At 44.5% G+C, this 21,404-nt stretch overlaps 1 protein-coding gene across 2 annotated transcripts in view; it reads right to left on the reverse strand.

The window, feature by feature from the left end:
- Positions 1-21,404, reverse strand: part of MPV17 (mitochondrial inner membrane protein MPV17) — a 1,213,029-nt gene that overhangs the window by 975,881 nt on the left and 215,744 nt on the right. The gene's annotated exons all lie outside the window — the stretch shown is intronic.

The raw sequence follows: 21,404 nt of genomic DNA on the forward strand, positions 1-21,404 counted from the left end.
CAACGGGTGTCGAGGAATTCCTGTAGAGGGCGCGTCCAAAGCCTGTACAGGCACACCAGGTAGATCCATGAGGACATCATCCCAAGAAGGGACTTGATGGACCTCACCCTGGCCACGTCCATGGCCAGCAGACTCTGCACCTTGCCCAGGATGGCCTTCGTCCTTTCCTCTGACGGCGAGGCCAATCGCGTTACTGTATCAAGCCTGGCTCCCAGAAACAGTGCGACCTGCGACGGAACCAGGTGGGATTTGGGGAAGTTGATGGAGAATCCCAGCTCCGTGAGCAGTCAGATGGTCTTTGCTGTGTGTTCGACGGCGAGTTCCCTTGTTCTTGCTCAGATGAGCCAATCGTCCAGTTAGGGGTAGACGTGGATCCCCTGCAGGCGCAGCCGCGCCCCCACTGGCTCTAGGCACTTGGTGAATACCCTGGGTGCCGACTTCAATCTGAATGGGAGGGCCTTGACCTGGTAGTACCATCCCTGGACCACGAACGAGAGAAACTTTTGGTGTCCTTTTAGTATGGGGATGTGAAAGTACGCATCCTCCAAATCCAACGACGATAGGAAGTCGCCTTGCTCCAGCTGGCCCAGCAAGTGCTGGAGAGTGACTATCCGGAACTTCTGTGCCTTGATGTATCTGTTTAGTCGACGCAGGTCCAGGATGGGACGCCATCCTCCTGTCTTCTTTCTGACGAGGAAGTATCTTGAGTATACTCCGGAGCCTCTAAGCCTCTTTGGGACGAGCTCGATGGCTCCTTTCTTGAGCATCGCCCTTACATCTAACAGCAGTTGAGGGACGTGGTTTTCCTTCCTGGCCACGGGAGGAATTCGGGGGCACTTCTTTAGAAATTCCAGGGTGTGCCCGTGGGCCAGGGTATCCAGCACCAAACGGTCGGTGGAGATGGACTACCACACGCTGACGAACTTCGTCAGCCGGCCTCCCACCAGGGTGCTTCGGTGGGGGCCCGATGCAACGACCGGTTAAGTCTTGCTTGCTCAGAGATCCACCTGACTTGCCTCGTCCCCTGTAAGCTTCTTGCGACGAGGAGCGGGCCGGCTGACGGTACGTCGAGGAGCCGCCGCCGTATCCCTTGGAAGCACCTTGCTTGCCTCCGGAGTCCCGAAAGGGCGGCCGTCGTTGCGACAGAACCCCCAAGGCCTGAGCCGTCTCTGTGTCGGTCTTGATGGCCTGCAGTGACTCATCCACGGTCTTTCCAAACAGATTGTTCCCGTCGAAGGGAATGTCCAAAACCTTGGCTTGCACGTCTTGGCGGAAATCCGTCAACTTGAGCCACCCACGCCGTCTAAGGCAAAAGCCCCGTTGCCCAACTGGCGGAAACCGGTGTCGGCAATGTCCGTGGCTACCGTTATGGCATGGTCCGACGCCACCTCACCTTCCTGTAGGATCGCAGGGCCTCTGCCCTCTTGTCGTCCGGTAGGAAGTCCAACAGGGGGGCGATCTTGTACCACAATTCCCTATCATAGCGGGCCACAATCGCTAGGGCGTTGGCCGCCTTAATCGTCATTGCCGCCGACGAGATGACTTGCCGTCTCATGGCGTCCAGTTTCTTTCCCTCGCCGTCCGGTGGGGAAGTTGAAGATGAAGCCGATGCCCCCCCCCTGCTTTCTTCTTGGCCGCTGCCGAGACCGAATCCGGGGTCGGCTGTGCCCTCAGGCACAAGGAGGCGGCATCGGGGACCCGGTACTACTTCTCGTACCGGTCCCTCTTGGCAGGCGTCGTGGACGGGTTCTTCAGAAGCGCAAGTCCCTTGTCCCAGATGTCATCTAGCAGCGGCACCGTGAGGACCGTCTTCCTCTTGGCCTCACGCCGATGGCAGAGGAAGTCTTTCTTCTTCTGCTCTTCGGGGCAGAGCTGGAAAAGCTCGGATGCCCTGGCAATCATGGTGTGGAAGGAGCCAATTTCGTCAGGCGGGGAGGCCCGAGGAAATAGTGATGAGAGATCCATCCCGTCGTCACCACAGTCGTCATCCGTCCCCGTCGTGGCCGTATCTGTTACCGTGTCATCCCCAGGGACAGGGGACGGGGACAAAGGCTGAGAGGGCTGTGAGGGCTGAAAAGGCTGGGCCGGATGAATCCTCCTCCTCTTGTTTGGAGGGCTTCACGACAGGTCCGGCTCTGGGTCATCCGTCGGGGGTAGAGGCAATCTCGTCCTTATCTCCGTGCATAAGGATTGGATTGCCATCAAAATGGCTGCCGAGTTATCCTGCGGCTCAGGCTGCGACGGCCGCGATGGTTACTCCACTGGAACCTCGTCGGCACCACCCTCGCTCTCGTCGTCGTCCTCGTCGGGATCCTTCCTGTGGGACCGGGCATCCTCAACGTTCTTGTCGAGGCCCTCCAAGACTCCAACCAGCTCATCCTCGGAGGCTGTGTCTGTGTCCGCAATGGCCACCGCCCCCCCTCTTTTTCCACCGGGGTCTTCATAGGGGTCTTCTCAACGGGCTGAAAAGAGGACTCCCTCCGTGATGGCAGGGAAACCCTGGGCCCGAGGTCGCCTCCACTGGGGTAGCCTCCACAGGCTGTACCAGGGCCGTAGCGACTTCCTCGATAGAGGCCTTAGCCGGGTGAATCAAGGCCTTCACCACCTTGTGCGTGCCTGCGGCTTTCACCTTGGGGGAAGGGTCACTGCCTCGTTCCCCCTCCGCTAGTTCCTTCGAGATCGACCGGGGCCTCTCCAGAAGCTTAGCCGGGTTCTCGGATTTCCTCTTCCCCGAGCAAGAGCGTTGGCTCGTGGTTGATGGCGCCGGTGAGGAAGCGCCCTGCTTGGCAGCCGAGGAGCCCGACCGTTCGGCGCTCCTGGTGCCCACGGACTCGTGGTGCTTTGCCTTCTGTTGGGCCCCCGTCGCCAGGGCGCCCTCACAGGACATAGAAGACCGCTTGGACTTCTTCTTCTTCTCACCTGACGGGCTCTTGCCTTCCAGCCAGTTGGCGAGACGGGTCCGACGATCCCTCATAGTCCGGTCCGACATGCTCATGCAAAACACACAGTCCTTCTCCACATGTCTTTGTGGAGGCAGTAGAGGCATCTCGAATGCTCGTCCTCCTTGAACACATTCTGCAACTTGCATCCATGGCAGTTCCTGAACAGCTTGGATCCGGGTGTCGAGCTTCCCTTTTCCTGGGCCATGTCCACGAGGTAGGCCTCAGAAACTTCTGGAATCCTTCAAGAAGCGTACCTCGACGAAAACTTCACCCTTTAGGGGTGTAGAAAATTCCGAAACGGGTCCCTGTTGATCGGAAGTAGAACGGTGGAGCTTGAGGCTCGATTTAACCGAAAAATGTGATAAATCTCTTTGAAAAAGCGCAAAACGCAATAAAAAGCTCGAGAGCTATAGCACGAGGACTCCCAACACTTGAACGTGCGGTAAAAATCTGAGGATGGCTGCCAGGGGCGGGGCTACGGTAGAGGGAAGTCATTGGTTGGGGGCAGTATGACCCAGAGACCAGTGATTGGTTACTACTAAGAAAGACAGATCAGAAACGAAACTGATACTGATTTTTTCTTTACCGAGGATTCCCAGCCTGACGACAGGAATATTCATGAGCATGTGAATCCATGCCAGACCCCATGCTGTAGAACCATGGGCCAACTTGTGATGTATGTACTCTTTACTTTGTGGTATACATGTGTCAAAACATTGCCTGCTCGTAGTCATTGTTTGAGGGAGACATGCAGCATGCTGTAAATAAAGCTGGACGCAGCTCTTTCATGAAAAGAGGCAGCACTCACAGCTCAAACGGCGAATTGGCACTCAGCCAGAGAGAGAGAGAGAGAAAGAGAGAGAGAGAGAGAGAGAGAGAGAGAGAGAGAGAGAGAGAGAGAGAGAGAGAGAGATTGAGTGCCTTTCATCAAAAGAGAGCTTCTTGAAAGTTCGGGTTCAGATGGTATGCAGTCATGGGCCACCTCTTGACCAGGCGAGGCATCCCTCGCGGCTCAGAGTCCTTATAATGACTGTGAGCAGAGATGATGCGTTTCCTTCCCACTGAGCAGTAAGGACAGCTGTGGGACTGGACCCCCGGACCAGGCGCTCCAAGGTCGGGGGCACATCAAGGGCTGGTTAAATGAGGCGACATTAAAAAAGGAAAGGCATGTGTTAAGTGTGTTCTTTGTAAATAAAGTGATCATCTGTCTTCAGGTCGTTATCTTGTTTATTTGTAAAGGAGAGTTCCCCACTGCGTCCGCCGTCCGCCTTCCTCCAGCCGAGGATTCAAATCGAATCTCAGCTTGAGGAACGCGCCACCGAACCACAGTATGCGAAGGTTCTATTAACCTTCACATTATAACATCTCCCCCCCCTAACATAATTACCATAATTACATACAGAGGAAATAGAGAATTGGAAACAAAACAAAACAAAACATAAAATGCAGAATCACAAACAAAGAAATCTGCAAGTGAAAGGATACACGTTGTCTCATCTTCATTAAGTCATTGAGTTACATTGGTCTATATGTAACTTGTTCAATAATAATAAATGAAGTCTTCTTTCATCAGTGGCACTCTTCTCCTGGATCCCAACCCAGGGACATCATTGTTCATCAGGTCACCATGGTATGCAGTTTTGAGTGATGCAGATCCTTCTTTCTCCATCATATCTTTCCTCTCCACCATGTTGTTGTCATCCATCATCTGTTTCACTTTTCCATCCGTTACATAATGTCATCACATGACCACTTACTACCATCTTCTAGTGTTACAGATTTATTTGAACAGTTCACTACTCTTTGTGGATGACAATATTTAGATTCTCCTTTCAAAACTCTCCTGGGTTCTTTCACTCTGATCCAGTCACCCACCTCAATCTTCATCTCCTTCACATGTTTCTGTCTATCATAATATTTTTTGTATTTCTCTTGTTTATCTTTTACTCTCCTGACCACTGCATCCATGTCCACAGATTTATTCTTCTTCAACGGCAGCCAGGCTGGTCTCAATCTATTTGTAGCAACTCTTCCCCTCATCATAGTAAATGGCTCTTCCTCTGTCGTAGAATGTGGCGTGACTCTATAAGTTACCAAAGCTTCTTTAAGAGTCTCTCTCCAGGGCAAGTTATTAGCTACAGTCAGTTGAATGGTATCTTTAATAAAGCGGTTCATCCTTTCCACCAACCCGTTCCCTATGGGATGGTATAGAGCTGTGGTTCTGTGCTTAATAGCCCTTTCTTTGAGAAACTTCTGCACCTCTATTGACATAAATTGTGCACCATTGCCCGATATCATCTCTTGAGGTTCCCCCTCTCTATTAAAAATTTCTTCCAGAAATGTTTTAACTTTCATGGCTGAAACTGACTCTTCCATTATGCCACATTCCTCCCACTTTGAAGTGTAATCCATCAACACTATGATATAGATTTTGTGGGGTTCTAATATTTCAAATGGGCCTGAAATATCAACGGCCAACTTCGTCCACACTGAGTCTGGTATCGTTATCGGCTGTAACGGTGTGGCTCTAGTCACTTTACCTTTGTCACTCACTGTGCATGCAGAGCATTCTTTTACAATGTTTTCCAGATCACTCCATATATTGGGCCACTAAAATGTCTCTCTGACTCTTCTTTTAGTCAGGTTTCTTCCTATATGCCCCTCATGTGCTATTTCCATTATCTTTTCTCTTAAACCCAAAGGTGGAACTATACGATCTCCACGGTATATACACACCTCATCGCAAGACATTTCATCTTTCTTACCTTCCCAAGGAAAAATGCTTTCTGTTACTTCTCTCCAATCACTTCTAATTGCCCTTCTGAGTTGCTCTTGCTCATCATCCCTCCCACTAGCCTTGACCCATTCTTCTTTGGAAAAACTGGGGTGTATTTGTGCTATCACACAATCCATTTCCACCTCTTCTTCCTTGGCCACTTCATGAGTTGTGGAACATGGCAGGCGGGATAAGCAGTCAGCAACTCTGTTCCTTTTGTCAGGGGTAAAACTAACCATGATATTGTATTGCATTATAATTAGAATCCACCTTCTTATGCGAGGAGACATTAAATGCGAATTCTTGGGACTTAGGATGTGTATGAGGGGCTTGTGATCCGTTTTAATTTCAATGGGGCTTCCCCAAATCAACCCCTTAAAGTGCTCTAAGATCCACATCACTGCCAGAGCCTCTTTTTCAATTGTGGAATATTTTTTCTCTGCATCCTTTAGTGTCCTAGAGGCAAAAGCAATCGGGACATTTGTTCCATGTTGGACTTGTTCCAACACACCTCCTAAGCCCACGTTACTTGCATCAACTGATATAATGGATTTGGCTCTGCAATCAAACATCTTCAAAACAGGGGCCTTGTTTATTGACATTTTGATGTCTTGCAGTTCTCGCCTGCATTCAGGTGACCAATCAAAGCTCACACCCTTCTTCATCAAGCTCCTCATGTGGCTCGTCCTGTGCATATAGTGATCAATAAATTTGGAGTAATACTCCGTTAATCCCATTAAGCTCCTCAATTGATCCTTATTAGATGGGTCAGGCATTTCTAGTATCGTATCCACAAGACTTTCTTTAGGCCTTATCCCTTCTGCATCAATACAATGGCCCAGATATGTTACTTCCTTCTTTTTAATTCTACATTTCTCTATTTTTAATGTGAGTCCTTTTTGTTGTAAAATCTGTAGAACACCTACAAGTTTGGCATCATGGTCTTCTTCTGATACAGCTGATATCAGAATGTCATCTTGAAAAAAATAGACACCCCTTAATCCTTCAAAAAGGTACCGCATCAATCTTTGAAATACAGCAGCTGCGGATGCTAATCGAAAATGGCATCCTTTTAAAGCGAAAAGCACCCAAAGGGGGTTATGAAAGATGTGAGGTGCCTAGACTCTTCTTCCAACACCACTTAGTGGTATGCAGAGGATAGATCAAGTGTGGTGAAGTATCTAGCTGGTTCCATAGTGGAGAGCATCTCTCCTATGTTAGGTAGGGGGTGGCGATCAACCCATATATTGTTGCTCAAATCTCTTAAGTCCACACACATGCGAATTTCTCCCCCTGGCTTCCGCACAATCACAATAGGGGACAACCATTCAGAGCTCTCTATAGGCTCAATAATGTCTTGAGAACACAGTCTTTCTAACTCCTTCTTCAAAGGTTCACGGGTTCCAACTGGTATGTTCCTTAATTTATGTACAACGGGCTTCGCTCCTTTTTTCAGGACAATACGATGCTTAAAACCCTTGAGCAAACCTATATGGTTATTGAATACGTCTGGAAAAGACTGCACCAAACTGGCATCTGAATTGCAGCATTCATCTGTGACACTCATGATGGGAATGTTTTCCCCAAGATGGATTCTGATTTTCAAAGCCGCTTGTTCCCACCAGCCGACTATGGCAAACCCTCCGCGGGCAACATATAACTTGCAATATGTTTGTCTCCCTTCAAAAGCCAACTGGACCCACACATAACCAAGAATGTCAATGGGAGACTTGCCATAACCCGTCGCTTTGACTCTGCTGATACATAGATCCTCATGTTTTTTTTTAAGGATTCTATGGAACGTGTTTTCATCCACTATGGTATATGGGGATCCTGTATCCACCATTACTTCTATGGTAATCCCATCAATAGACATTGGTACCCAGGAGCCAATATTATTTTCTTTAGACAAAAGAGTTAAAATTTGCACAACATCATCCATTTCTTTGGTGACTGCTACTGTATCATCAGAACCATGTGTCATTTCCACGGCTCTCAATCCCATCATGTTGCTCCTGGTAGACTGGCGATAACCCCTGTTGTTCCCCCACATGAAATTCCTTCCTCTCCCTCTGATATTTCTACACATTTTTCCATAGTGACCCATCTGGCCACACTTGAAACACTCCATACCTTTGGCTGGACAGTCTCTATCCGGATTCACATGTTTGTGCCAACCACACCTACCGCAGTTGCCTTGATTCCATGGTTGCATCTCCTTACTTTGTTTTATGCCCTTGTTCAGATCCGATCTTGCAAACTTTTTCACCATGGCAATTAAAGTCTCTTCATCTTTATTCATTTCATCACTTACTACTGCTTGAATAGGGCCTTTGTCAAACATTTCTTGCTTACTTTGTACTTCTCGCATGCATTTGTCACCCAACTCAATGGAGCGTGCAATGTCCAAAGTCTGTTCCAAAGATGGATTCTTCGCCTGCCAAAGTCTTTGTTGTATTTTAGGACCAGCAACATGAAGAACAATCTGATCTCTCAAATATTCATTTGTTAACCCAGTAAATTCACATGTAGCTATGAGACCTCGTAACGATGCGACATACATGTCAATGGACTCATTTTTGAGTTGTCTCCTGGTGAAAAACCTGTATCTTTCTAACACCACATTAGTCTTATTTCCGAAATGTTTGTTTAATTTCAACAAGGCAATATCGTATTTCCTTGACCTGGATGTGGAATCACCAGAACCACTTGCAGTATCGCCACCATCAGGTAACGTCCGAAATATTCTTAAGGCTTCAGCCCCAATACAACTGAGTAAGGTGGCCTCTTTTGAATCATCACTGAACTTTGCACAGCCAATGGCCCGCATGGAGACCTGGAAATTGTCTAACCATTGTTCCCACGATAAGGTTAGAGTCCCAGGTTGTGCCAAGAACTTCTCTGGTGCTACTATGCTTTGCATGGTAAAATATTAGAAATGCTCTTTTTCATTCTTATTTTTTTTTTATGATTTCTTTTTATTTCTTTTTCTTTGTATAAAGTATGTGCAATTTCTTCATATGTACTTAGTCATGAGCAGTTAGAAGTCTGTTGTGATGAACGTGTTCTGCCTACAATGTAGTTAATCCACTTGCATCAATGTAGTATAGCAGCCAGGTCAGTTCGTTTGACAAACGATTATCTTGTCACATAAATACTTCTTTGTGTATTGGCAGACTGTGAATTCGTCTTATTATTGTATGGTTGCTATAATGTATCTTCCAGTTGTCTAGCGTGGTTTCAACTTGCGCAGACACAACGTAACTATGCGTCCTTTAAACCATCGCTCAGTGTTTTTTTTTGGTTTTTTTTAGTTACTTTGTCCCAAAATGGCAGCACGTACAGGACGCTGCAAGGTCCTTTACTCTAAATACGTCACGCCGTGCTTCGTATTGTGAGCATATAGTTACATCAACCGAAGCTTATACCCATTTCAAAAAATGCTTTGCTTAGATGCCAGGTATTCACGTAGCTGTACGTGTTCTTTTACCTTCTTAGCACTTCTTTCCTTTTTTTAAATTGGCATTCTTATTGTGTACCTTGGTTTGATCGGGGTTCTTCTTATTCCTTGAATGTATCGCCCGTATCATTGGTAGTTGATGGTTCTGGCCACCCGCTCCTTACATAATCACGCCTCCGGAACTCTCCTTTATGTGAGGCAGGCGGCCTCCTCGTCGCCACTTGTTAAGTGTGTTCTTTGTAAATAAAGTGATCATACATCTGTCTTCAGGTCGTTATCTTGTTTATTTGTAAAGGAGAGTTCCCCACTGCGTCCGCCGTCCGCCCTCCTCCAGCCGAGGATTCAAATCGAATCTCAGCTTGAGGAACGCGCCACCGAACCACAGTATGCGAAGGTTCTATTAACCTTCACATTATAACAGCACGTTATGGAAATCAATTGGCAGCTGTGAGTTTAAGGAAAGTGTTTCCATTTGAAGTGATCTTATTTATAATTGCATAAGTGTGCGAGAGCCGGCTGAAATTGTGTATTGTTAGAATCTCTGCACCTCCCTAACCCAATGCCAATGGCCAGTCTATTCAGATCAGAGGAAAAGGCAGCCAGAAGTAAAACAAGAGTTGGTGAGAAGTGTGATGGCCGGCTGCTCGGCACTCTGAGGAGGCCATCACCAGAAGGGGCGCAGCACCCATGAAGGTAGCAGCCTCTAACCCGTCCCTCCTGTTGGGGGCTGCATCACCGGGCAGCCCCAGACACTCAGGTCGGGATCACCCGACGGGACCCGCTGTGCGGCGATCACGGCGCGGATAATGCTGTGGGGGTCACCCCACGGCGCTCCAGGGCACTGGAGCCCACACAGAGCTGGGATCACCCAGCACACGACGGCCCCGGCTCTGGGGGCACCCATGCCGGGGTTGTCTCCAATCGCCATGGTCACATGCCCAATAAACAGTGGAGTTTGGCGTTGCCCAGCAGGGGCGCCGGCCTCGTGGTGGCCCCGGTCCTTGGACCTATACCACGCGGTGTAGTGCCAGGCAGGCGTGTGAAAGAACCACACCGGAGTCCAAGTATGCTGTGACTGACGAGCCGGAAGCAGCTCGTGCATTTTATTAACTTGGTCACATGGGGAACCATATGACCAAGAAACACACACTGGGAGATACCATGTCTCCCTGCAGGGGTGACATGCAACACCTCCTACTTCGAGCCCATTAGCGGTTCCCTTCTGTGGGCTGCTGCTGGACACAGGTTCTAGTGCAGATTGAAGCACGGGGCAGCAGCAAAAGGATGCCAAGGGGTGAGTCCCACGCGATCTTCTTTGCCAGGCTGTCTGCAAACGCCATGCAACGGTTCTTAATCTTTCACCACGGACTCAGCCTGACCAACTTTTTCATTTTCATCGTTTATACATAAATATATATATAAACTTACACCCCATGTTTTGAGATGCAATTGACAACGTATGCAACTCGAGGTTGCAACCAGCAGGCAGCGTGCTCCAGCAGTGAAGTGCTCCCTTAGTAGGCCCTGCCCCAAATCCCAGGAGCACCACCGAAGCACTGGCAGATCCTAGACCGTATCACCCAAATAGTGACGCAACAAACGGTCACATACGTCACACAATGATCAACGCAGGGTTATTAAATGTAAGGAGTTTCACGGGAAGCACCTTCTCAGCTCCCTCCCCCCACTAACAATAAAGAAGGGCGGTATAGTTACGCGCCGCCAAATGAGGCGCTTCAGCGGAGGATGGAACAGGCCGGGCAATCAGAAGAAGGCTTGTCTGGATTTTTTCTGGATGTGAGGTTGTTGACCTCTTTAAGGGCGGTCAGGGGGCGGACCCCCCCCCCACAGGTGCCTTGTTTTAAGCTTCAGGGAGGTGGAGTCGTTTGAATGGCCACCCATTAGCGTGCAGGTGTGCTGTGTCTCAGAGGTATTGGGCAGCCTTTCCATGGATGCGTTTGTGAGTGAATAGAGTATACTTCCCAGCATTCATGTCCCCTCTCTACTATCAGCCCGGGACTACAAAGACCAGAATTCAAAGAAAAGGAAAAGAAAACATTCAGGGCGGGTCCGTCACCGCGGAGCAGGCGTCCCGGGGCCTCTTTCCAGACACGCGTCTGGCTGCGGAGATGGGGGTCAGGTGGGGATTGGCATAGCATGTGGGATGTAGTGCCGGATAGGTTAGTAGTGCAGGCCATGCACTACTATAACCTCCGGGTTACAGAAAAGGAGGATAGCCACTCGGTGCAAGCGCCACAATGGGGGCCATTCCAATCCTAGACCAGCCAATATCCTCTCAAAGTCCTATCCCTTCGACTGGTCAGGACAACTCCACCCTCTGCCCAGCAAAGGGGCCTCTCGCCTCCCTCCAAGTGACCCCAGTGCAAGCATCCCTACCAACCAGACCCCACTCCTGCCATCCAGTTGGAAATGGGTAAAGCGTGTGTCCCGCCAGCTGGCACGGCTCTTGGCCAGCAGTGTGTATGGTATTTCTATCTGATGCTGCCTAAGACCCTAGCCTAGGCCATCATACCCCCTCACCAACTCAGATATCCCCGGTGCTTTAAGTGGGATTGAAAATCGAGGGGGGAGGGGCTAGTTAGGGGGTGTGGCCTAAGAACACACCCCCTAACGGGAGACCCCCCTTCGATTAAGTGGGCAGGGTGGCTGTTCATAGATGGAGCTGGGGCACACTGGCATTATTACCTTTGATGCGCCCAGCCCCTCCTTTTAAACAAAAGAAGGGGCTGGGTGCACCAAAAGGTGTGTCACCAGTGTGCCCCAGCTCACACGCAGCAGGAAGTCCTTTCATTCAAGAAGCCGCTTTAACCACGGCCCCCTTGAATGAAAGGTCTGTACTTGAAACAGGAGGAGGCTTCCAACATAATTACCTCACAGACACTCCACAACTAAGAGCAAGAGCAGACCTACAGAGTACTCAGAACATACCTTACCTGAAATAGTAAGTGTACCGCATTTTACTCATATATTTATAAATGTTCTGTATTAGAGTAAAAAAAAAATGATATTATCCTTTTTTTCTCACAGAAATGTCTAGTACTCTGGAATGGCTAGAGGAGCATTTCCCACATGAGGAAATGTCAGAAGATAGTGAAACTAATGGTAGATACTTTACAATATAAACCATTTAATAATTATTATTTTATATACATTTAACATATATATATTTTTTTGTACAGAACATACCAAAATAGAAAATACCTCGGAAGAAGCTGTTATGGATAACACTCTTGACAGCATAAAAGAAAAAATGGATTTATTGTTGACCAATTTTAATAATTTGAAAACTTTTGTTGAAGATCATTTTAAACCAAAAACCTCATGCCATTGTCCCACATGTACTTGTCCCCCCTCACCATATCCCAGTCAATTATCCCCAAACCCTCTCCATAACCCAAAATGTTTTGATGAGACTTCTATCCCTTTTTTACCTGATACAAATCCTGTTGAAACCCCTAATTCTCCTGTTTATGTTTCCGTTTCTGCTTCACCTTCTCTGTCATAAATTGTTAATATATGTTAAATAAAGTAACATTTTTATATTGCATTGTAATTCATTTCATTTAAAAAAAAAAACAATTTAGGTGTCCGCGGACAGCGCGGGTGTTCTGAAACGTTCGTAAATAAATGAAAATGGAGGTGTCCTGAAGAACACTATACCTGTCCGTACTGTTCGCTACCAAGTTGAAACTGTTCTAAGAACACACACGGTGTCCTGAAATATTCGTAAACAAACGAAAATGGAGGTGTCCTGAAGAACACTATACCTGCTGTACTGTTCGCTAGCAAGTTGAAACTGTTCTAAGAACACACGCAGTGTCCTGAAATGTTCGTAAAGAAACGAAAATGGAAGTGTCCTGAAGAACACTATCCCTTTTCGTACTGTTCGCTAGCAAGTTGAAACTGTTCTTAGAACACAAGTGGTGTCCTGAAGTGTTCGTAAATAAACGAAAATGGAGGTGTCCTGAAGAACACTATACCTGTCCGTACTGTTCGCTACCAAGTTGAAACTGTTCTTAGAACAAACGCTTGTCCGTAACTGTTCGTTTGACGTGTGACGCACTTTCAATTACTTCAGGACCCGAACATTGTTCGTAGAACATCAACGCACATGCGCAAACCAATGTCCGTGTATTTGGTGTCCTGCGGAAAGCTGCTCCCTCCGCGGACATGTTCGTGAAGCGATCATGTGACCACGCCCACGCTGATTGCGTGTTCTAAAATGCGGACACTATTCGTGTCCCCGAACAATTTAAAAGTACATTTTCAAGTAATCCACAATATTTTTCAATAAAAACTCACCATAGCACAAGTCCCACATACTAATCATAAATTTCTACATACGTTTTGAAACTTTTTGAACCTTTTTTTGTGTTCGATCTGTCCGCAGACAGCGCGCATGTCCGCGAACCGCGTACAAGCACCCCTATAAAAGACCACGCCCTACAGCTTATTCTCATTGTGTTTCTGGCTATTCTTCAGAGCACAGCGATTTTTCCTGCCACTTGCAGATTGATATCTTCATCAAGATGGCATCCATGGCTGCACTACTGCCACCTGGTGCTGCACCTGCTTCAGCACCATCACCACCTCCCCAAGGGCCTGAAGAGGGGAACAGGAGTGAGGATGCAGAGGAGGAAGAAGAGTATGACGAGAATGAGGTAGTGGAAATCCCTACTACCCGCACTCGGCGTGAGTCTTGGGTGTGGCGGTTATTTACAATTCATGGGAATGGTCCTAAGGCTCGTGGAAACCGAGTCACCTGCAATGAGTGCAAAATGGTACATAGTCGCAGGAGGCATGGTTCGTATAGCTTTGGGACCACCACCATGAAGCAAGACCTCAAGTCATTCCACACTGGGGCCGTTCGCAAGGTTGTACCTTGTGAGGAGCATAGCAGGTTGATTTCCTCTACTTTATCCTCCGTTTCTGATCCTGTCACCACAAGGAACACTCCTGTGGGACAGCGTCTTCCTCAAGCTGCCTCACAGGCCATACGCAATGCTGATGACCATTACCTTCTGAGGGTCACAGTTGTGTGTCTGTACTGCGACGCAGTACTCTGCAGGGGGGAGCAACTTCGAAGTTCTTTTGAGACTATCGTCTCAGAGCACGAGAAGATCTGCTCACTACCCAAATAAATCCCACTCTACATCTTCCTCTCTCAGCTTGCCCTTTCTTATCCCTGTGGTTGGTGTCCCCCCTTTCCCCTCCTTTCCCCTCCTCTCCTAGTGTGTCGTGTATAAAAAAACCAAAACAAATATAAAACAACAAATAAATAAATAAATAAATAAGGCTCTTTTCAGAGCCGCCTTTCACAGTGGAAAAATAGAAGTGAAAATAAATGAAGCAAGGCCGTTTGTATTTTTTAGAAGTCCGCGTACATCTAAAATTTAGGGGTGCTGCCCTATCATAACCATTGCAATTTTCTCTGTGAGGAAGTACTGGCTCTGAAAAGAGCCTTTGGGTGGTGTTTGTGTTTGAAAAATTAAAAATACTCAACACCTACTTCAAAATGGATGCTGTAATTCTAAAAAAGGTCGCAATGCATTTTGTATGTTTCTTAGGAAAATCTGATTGCCAGCATAAGTTAGATGTACTCCATCTCTGCCAAAATAGTATGTACTACGAAACATAATATTTTCATTGTGAAAAGAGGACATGCCAAAATCTCTTAAAAAGGCACAAACAGCCTTATTGACATTGCGCCTTGCTTTCTCCATTTGTGGACCAAATGAAGAAGAACAAAGCCACATTTGTGTCTGCGCAATCCGTGAAAAAATTACTTGAGAATTTGGAAACATGTCCATGACCTTCCCAAGTCCTTCTTTCATTGCAAATTGCAAAGAAATTCCAGACACATGTCCGAAACTGTTCCCTCCACAATGAATTACAATTATGTCTGGATGTTGCTCTTTCTCCAAAGTAGCACAGAGAGGTAACAAGTCCAACCACTTCATTCCACGTACTCCATGCCAGTGTACTTCCACATATGGGAATCCAAGATCTACAGCTACTCCACAGCTTTCTGCATGCACCTTCAACCAATGTATCCACGAGTCTCCCAAAATCCAAACAATCTGTTTTCTGAAACACACAGCCATAGCTATCTGTTCTTCTCTCAGCAAAAAGAGTATCTGAGAAACTCTCTCCTCGCACAACACACCCACTAAACTTTCCTGACCAATCCCTTTCTATGCTCATTCTCTTTTGCATGGCTTCCCAACCCAAAAATCCCCGGATGTAACACCTGATGTCCGCAAACTACCGCCATGTCCGCGGACATATCGTAACATGGACAGCCCTTCTACCATTTCCACTTCACTCTCTGTGCCATTCCATGATTGGATGTAGCTAAGAAGTCACATGACCATTTACCAATCACATCCAAGACCTCTACATCTAACTGCATCATCATAGATCAGCACTGCAAATGTACTGTGAATCTCTCTGAGTACAAGTGTCATTTCATTAGAAAGCACCTTCCACAAGAAATGCTGTACAAGTCTCCAAGAAGTCTACTTGCAGCTCCATGCATATCCATATGCATGAACACAAACTACATGTATGCATATTTTCTGTAAAGTACATGAACACATTTTCTACTTTCATATAAACAGATTAACTGACGTTTAGCTTCTATAATCTGTAAAATGAATTTACTGTCTTTTTTTCAATCTCCTAAAATCAACTGTCACTTACAAACCTTTGTACTATTTAATTTCTTTATACACACACACACACACTCAAATCATGTTGAACTAACATTTTTGAAATAAAATATATAGACTACATATAGTCAAACGAAATTGCATGCACACTCTATGTTCAAATCTCAAACAACAATACTTGTACAATTACATAAACTTTTTTTTCATTTATTTATTTAATTACTTGCATTTATATAGGACAAGCAGCCCTTGACATTGAGGCACTATTACTTGCAAAAGCTTAGTTACAGGAATAGTGGTATTCAGTGGTACATTATGAACATCACAAGGCATACTAAAGATATTTTGTTTGCTACAGTTAGTCATTGCAATACAGTTTATTCATTAACAACACATGATTTGTATTCAACTGGTGCAACGTATCTTATGTGAATAAGATAGTTTTAATGGTTATGAGGAAGGCGCTGAGGATGTCAATTAAAAAAAATCAATGTCTAAATTAAAAACAGTGGTATATAGAAACAAAATTACTGATATATTTCTTTTACAATTGTAGTGAAGACCATTCTTCTGAAAAGAAGCAGCTGAATTTGAAGTACAAAGAAAAACTAAGTAACCTGCTCATTTTAGAAAAAAAAGTAAGTTGAATACCACCATAACATTTCTATTATTACTGTCAGGACTCAGGGCTGGCAAAGACGAGGAGTGTTTAGATCTGCCTCTTAAGCTGGGAAGGTCTAGAAACTACAATTCCCAGCATTCTCTGGGTCTGCGTGCAGTTCAACTCGCGCGCGCTTGGCCAGCTGTCTGGGATTAAGGACAGCATATTAACTGGTAACGGCAGCGTACAGGTGTAGCTTATTCTGATTCAGCATGGAGGCAGGCAGGCCGCGTGCGGAGAGGAGTGATGGAGAGCAGGACTGCATGAACTACAGACGGCCGCATTTCGGAAGGAGCAGGAGAGTGCAGATAAGGATCACGGCTTTACAGTCATTGTCTGGGAAGTCCCGTAGGGCTCCACAGACCAAAGATAAGTACGGGGAACTGCACAGTGATTGCTTACATTGTTGGGAGTGATTTACAGCGGGTCGCATTTCGTCTGGGAAGTCCCGAGAGGCTCCCAGACATAAGATAAGTAGCGGCGAACGTTTTTGGAATGTTGTGCTGAGAAAACACAGTGTATGCGCTCATGTACTGCTGCATTGGGAAATCCAGGGTGTTCACTCATTTACGGTTGTGCTGGGCAAACCCAGTGTGTATCAAGCAATAGTGAATCTGCATCTTTAATGGGTGTCAATGAGTAATGAACTATTTACTGACAAAAGACTCAATATTATACATGGACATTACGTTTACCAAGTTCACCAAATCTTCACTGGTGCAGTAAACTAGTGTAGGAGGGAACTCATTGTTTTCATCATTTTGCTTGCTTATGTGTTTTCTTGTGAACCAACAGGGGTTAGTACACGTATTAAGGTGTACTAGGTAGGAAGTCAGGTTATATACGTGGACAATGTTACATGCTGGACAGAGTAGGGTTCTTTCCTGGTGTTTCACCTGTCCCATCCAAAGTAGGAGTTCCTTACCCTTTTCCCGGTGTTCCTAAATTCCCCATCCTATCCACAACCTCTCCCTAACCCCTCTTCCCCCCATTGGCTGCCACGTGGTGACCTGTTTTATATATCAGGCGTCTGTGCCAACCACGGCGGGAGGGTCGAGTTCTTTCGGCTTCCGTGGTTCGGGGGAGAGTGTTGATCTCTCTTCATTTCCTTTAAAGTGTGATTGTGACAATTACTCAAACAAACTGTAAGATTAATTCATGCTATTTCTGTGCCTAGAAATAGAGATTCTGCACCAGTCTGTTCAAAAATCCCCATTTCTTAAACAGCGATTTACAGCCAGAATGGCCCACTAATTCCTATTTTTCGACACACAAATTACCCAACTCAGCCACTAGAATGTTGATGTTATAGAACAAACAACTGTTTTAATTGTATAGCATTAGATTTACTATTTGTACTTCTCCACACCACTAGCTTACTTTTTTATGTAATCTGAACCGAAGTTTAGTAACACATTAATTCAAGAATATCCATCCCCACTAGTTGTAGTTGCCCAATGCACAATCACACACCATTACATACATCTTTATCATCTTACTCAAACACTCATGCACACAGCACACATACATTGCAGAACACCCCAGCCCATACCTTCTTCATTTTTTTCAACAGACCCTAAAGAATGCCTACTAAAAATCAAGTCCGTAGAAAGCAACGCAGAAGTAGAGCAAATGAAAATAAAAGTATCCAACATAAGCATCCATCTCTAGCAGAATTTGTAAAAAAAAGTTGAAACAAAACAGCTAATACAGTCATTTAGTGAAACAAAAGAAGTTTCAAGTACAAAAACTTTGCCTCCTTATCAAAATGTAAAACAAACCAAAAAACAATTAACAGAAAATCAGCTATCACTACAGATAAAACTACTTCTTCAAATCTTTATATAGTTCAAAGTAAGCATACCAAGAAAAGTATTTTAGCCAAAATGTACCGTCAACAAGTCCTTCAAAATCTTATAAAAACAGGAGAGAAACCAGATTCAACGCTTAAAACCTATCGTAGGAAATTAATCTTAGAAGCATTGATAGACAGTGCAATTCTTCTCGAAAAGAAAGTTCTTTATTTTAGTGTTAAACAAAATGAAACCACGAGCAAAACTAATAACTAAATTACAAAAAAGACTTCTCAATAAACGAAATGTCAACAGAAAGAACTTCTTAAGTATCTGCGGAGGTGAATGGAGTCACACTACGAGCACAGAACCATACTTTTATGAAGAAGCGTACAAACAAAAGCAAACGAATACAATTGCCATACATAGTAGTGGTCGAGGTTATGAAAAAGTTAATAATACCGTAATGGAACAAGAAGTACTCCTTACAAAAATATGTCCTGAAAACTTAGAATTACTCCTCCATTCAACTGAATCAGAACGTCTAAGGTACAAATGGCCATGCTTGTCAATGTGTAACATTCCCAAACAATTTTTCAAGTCTTTACGCCAATTCCTCAATACATATGTAAAAAGCAAAGACAAAATCAAAATTAAACTACTGCAAAATATGGATACCTGTCCAGTGCGCAAGTGCACAGGACTACAAGGACATTCATTGGCCTGCATTACAGGACCTACTTGCAAAACCACCTTCCATGATATCAAAAGGATATCAACACATCATTCAACTATAAGAAATCTAGTTTGTAAACTGTACTATGCTAAAAGTTCTGCTTTAGCACTAGCCAATTTAAATAACATTCTTCTACATGGTACAGCAAAAGACCTACTTCTCGACTATATCCCCAAAAAATATTTTGGAAGGGAAAGCCACTTACAAAATGAAATAGCTGTAAACCAAATTAGTAACAATTCTACACATGGCAACCTTTTACTACACACATACAAAAAAGAAATACTAAAATTTAAAAGTACATCAGCTGAAGTACCAAACCATGTGTGTGTATGTTGCCTCAGAACCTTTTATAAAAGTAACACAAAAACTGTAGACCTATCACACAAAATAGAAGACAATGAAAATTCTAAATGGTTTGAATTAGCTCTCTACCTTATAGCAGAAAACAAATACGAAATAACTGACCCCTTAATACTTTGCAGTTACTACACTACAACACTCGACAACAACCAAACTCCTTCACGTGCTATCACAAATAATTTGGAATTATATCCACTACCAAACCCCTTCAACAACTTAATTTATATAAGAGCATCATAATTCAAACAGTGCACCCATTTCAAGCAATAATACGCCTTCAACCAAAAACTGCAAAATTACCTTCCTCTGTATTAGTGAAAGGTATTTGTGGAAAAGTAGTGTATTTACCATTAGATCGAAAAGAAAATGTGCACACTCTAGGAGTGCAACGTCTAATGCAGCAATCTTTAATTATCTTAGTAAATGGAGTACCTACAAAAGACAAAAGAAATTGGCAACAGCTGGTAGATTTACATAAAGTTAGAGAAGCCTTGCAATATCTTAAAGAGAATAATGAATATTACAAATAAATTAATATTGAAGAAAACTTGAAGGATACAACTGAAATAATTCAAGAGACACAAGAAGCTGGTCAATTTGAGCTCCTAGATCCTGCTACAATATCAAACACTTTAGACCATTATACAATTCATCCATTGCACTCTAATGACACCATAGAAGATGCACTGGAAACGTACTAAATGTGTCAAACAAAAGGATCACCAATCAGCATATAGGAAAAAAGTATAGAAGCACGTGCTTTTCCTCTACTCTTTCCTACAGGAAAAGGAGGAAGATACAATGATAGACCTATTCAAATATCAGCATCAGAATATCACTCATTACGGATGTATTCTGAAGATCCCAGATTTAGACAAAATGTGGAATACATATTCCACCTACTCTTTGAAAGTGAACTAGCAACTTTATGTTACAGAGTTGCACACATATTAAAATCAGGATCACACTTTCAAAATATGACAGCTACACAATTATTACAATAAGTTCAACAAAAGATGAGATTTTACAATCAAATATTACAAATCTATTAGCAAATATGCGTGGTACTAAAGAGTACTGGTTTCGACATCATGGAGATGTACGTTGTATGATCAGAAACCTTGGCCCACTCACTTGGTTTGTTACATTAAGTTGGGCAGAATATGCATGGGACGATGTACATGATTTCCTACGCATATCAAACAAAAACAAAACAAACATTGACATACTAACACCTGGAGAACTTTGTTCTCTGGATCCTGTTAATGTTTCAAGATATTTTCACCATTGCTTCATTGCTATGCTACATTTTATTTGTAATAAAACTGTTCCTCCCCTTGGAGAAGTGCAACACTTCGTTTGGAGAAAAGAATACCAGGCCAGAGGAGCACCACATATCCACATGCTTTTATGGATTAAAGATGCTCCTATATTTGGTCAAGACAGTGATGCCACTGTTTTAAAGTTTATTAAAAATATGTCACTTGTGAAATTCCATCAGAATCCACAAATAGTGATCTTCATCATTTTACTATTTCAAAGACACAAATGTGGTAAATATTGTCGTCGCAAATACAAAAACAAAGGGAAATACTACACCAAATGCTGATTTGGTTTCCCTAGACCAGTTACAAATACAGATCAAGTGAACAACCTCATGTCTTCAGTTAGACATAGTGTTAAAGGTAAGCCACCTAAAAATACATATTACATAAAAAGAAAAGAAGAAGAAAAATGTATCAATGATTACAGTGCAATCATTGCCCACTCATGGAATGCAAACATAGATGTGCAGTACATTGCAGACAATTCTACTGCAGTTGCACGATATGTCACAGCATACTTAACCAAAGCAGAATAGACAGTGCTGCAAGACCTCTGGAATGACCTGTCATCAGATAAAGCAGTGTCTCATAAATTATACAGCTTGGGCATAAAAATGCTCTCCCCTAGAGAATGTGGATCCTATGAAGCAGCTGAT

Source organism: Ambystoma mexicanum, chromosome 4p (genome assembly GCF_040938575.1).
Source record: "Ambystoma mexicanum isolate Mex_15411 chromosome 4p, UKY_AmexF1_1, whole genome shotgun sequence".
Classification (NCBI taxonomy): Eukaryota; Metazoa; Chordata; class Amphibia; order Caudata; family Ambystomatidae; genus Ambystoma; species Ambystoma mexicanum.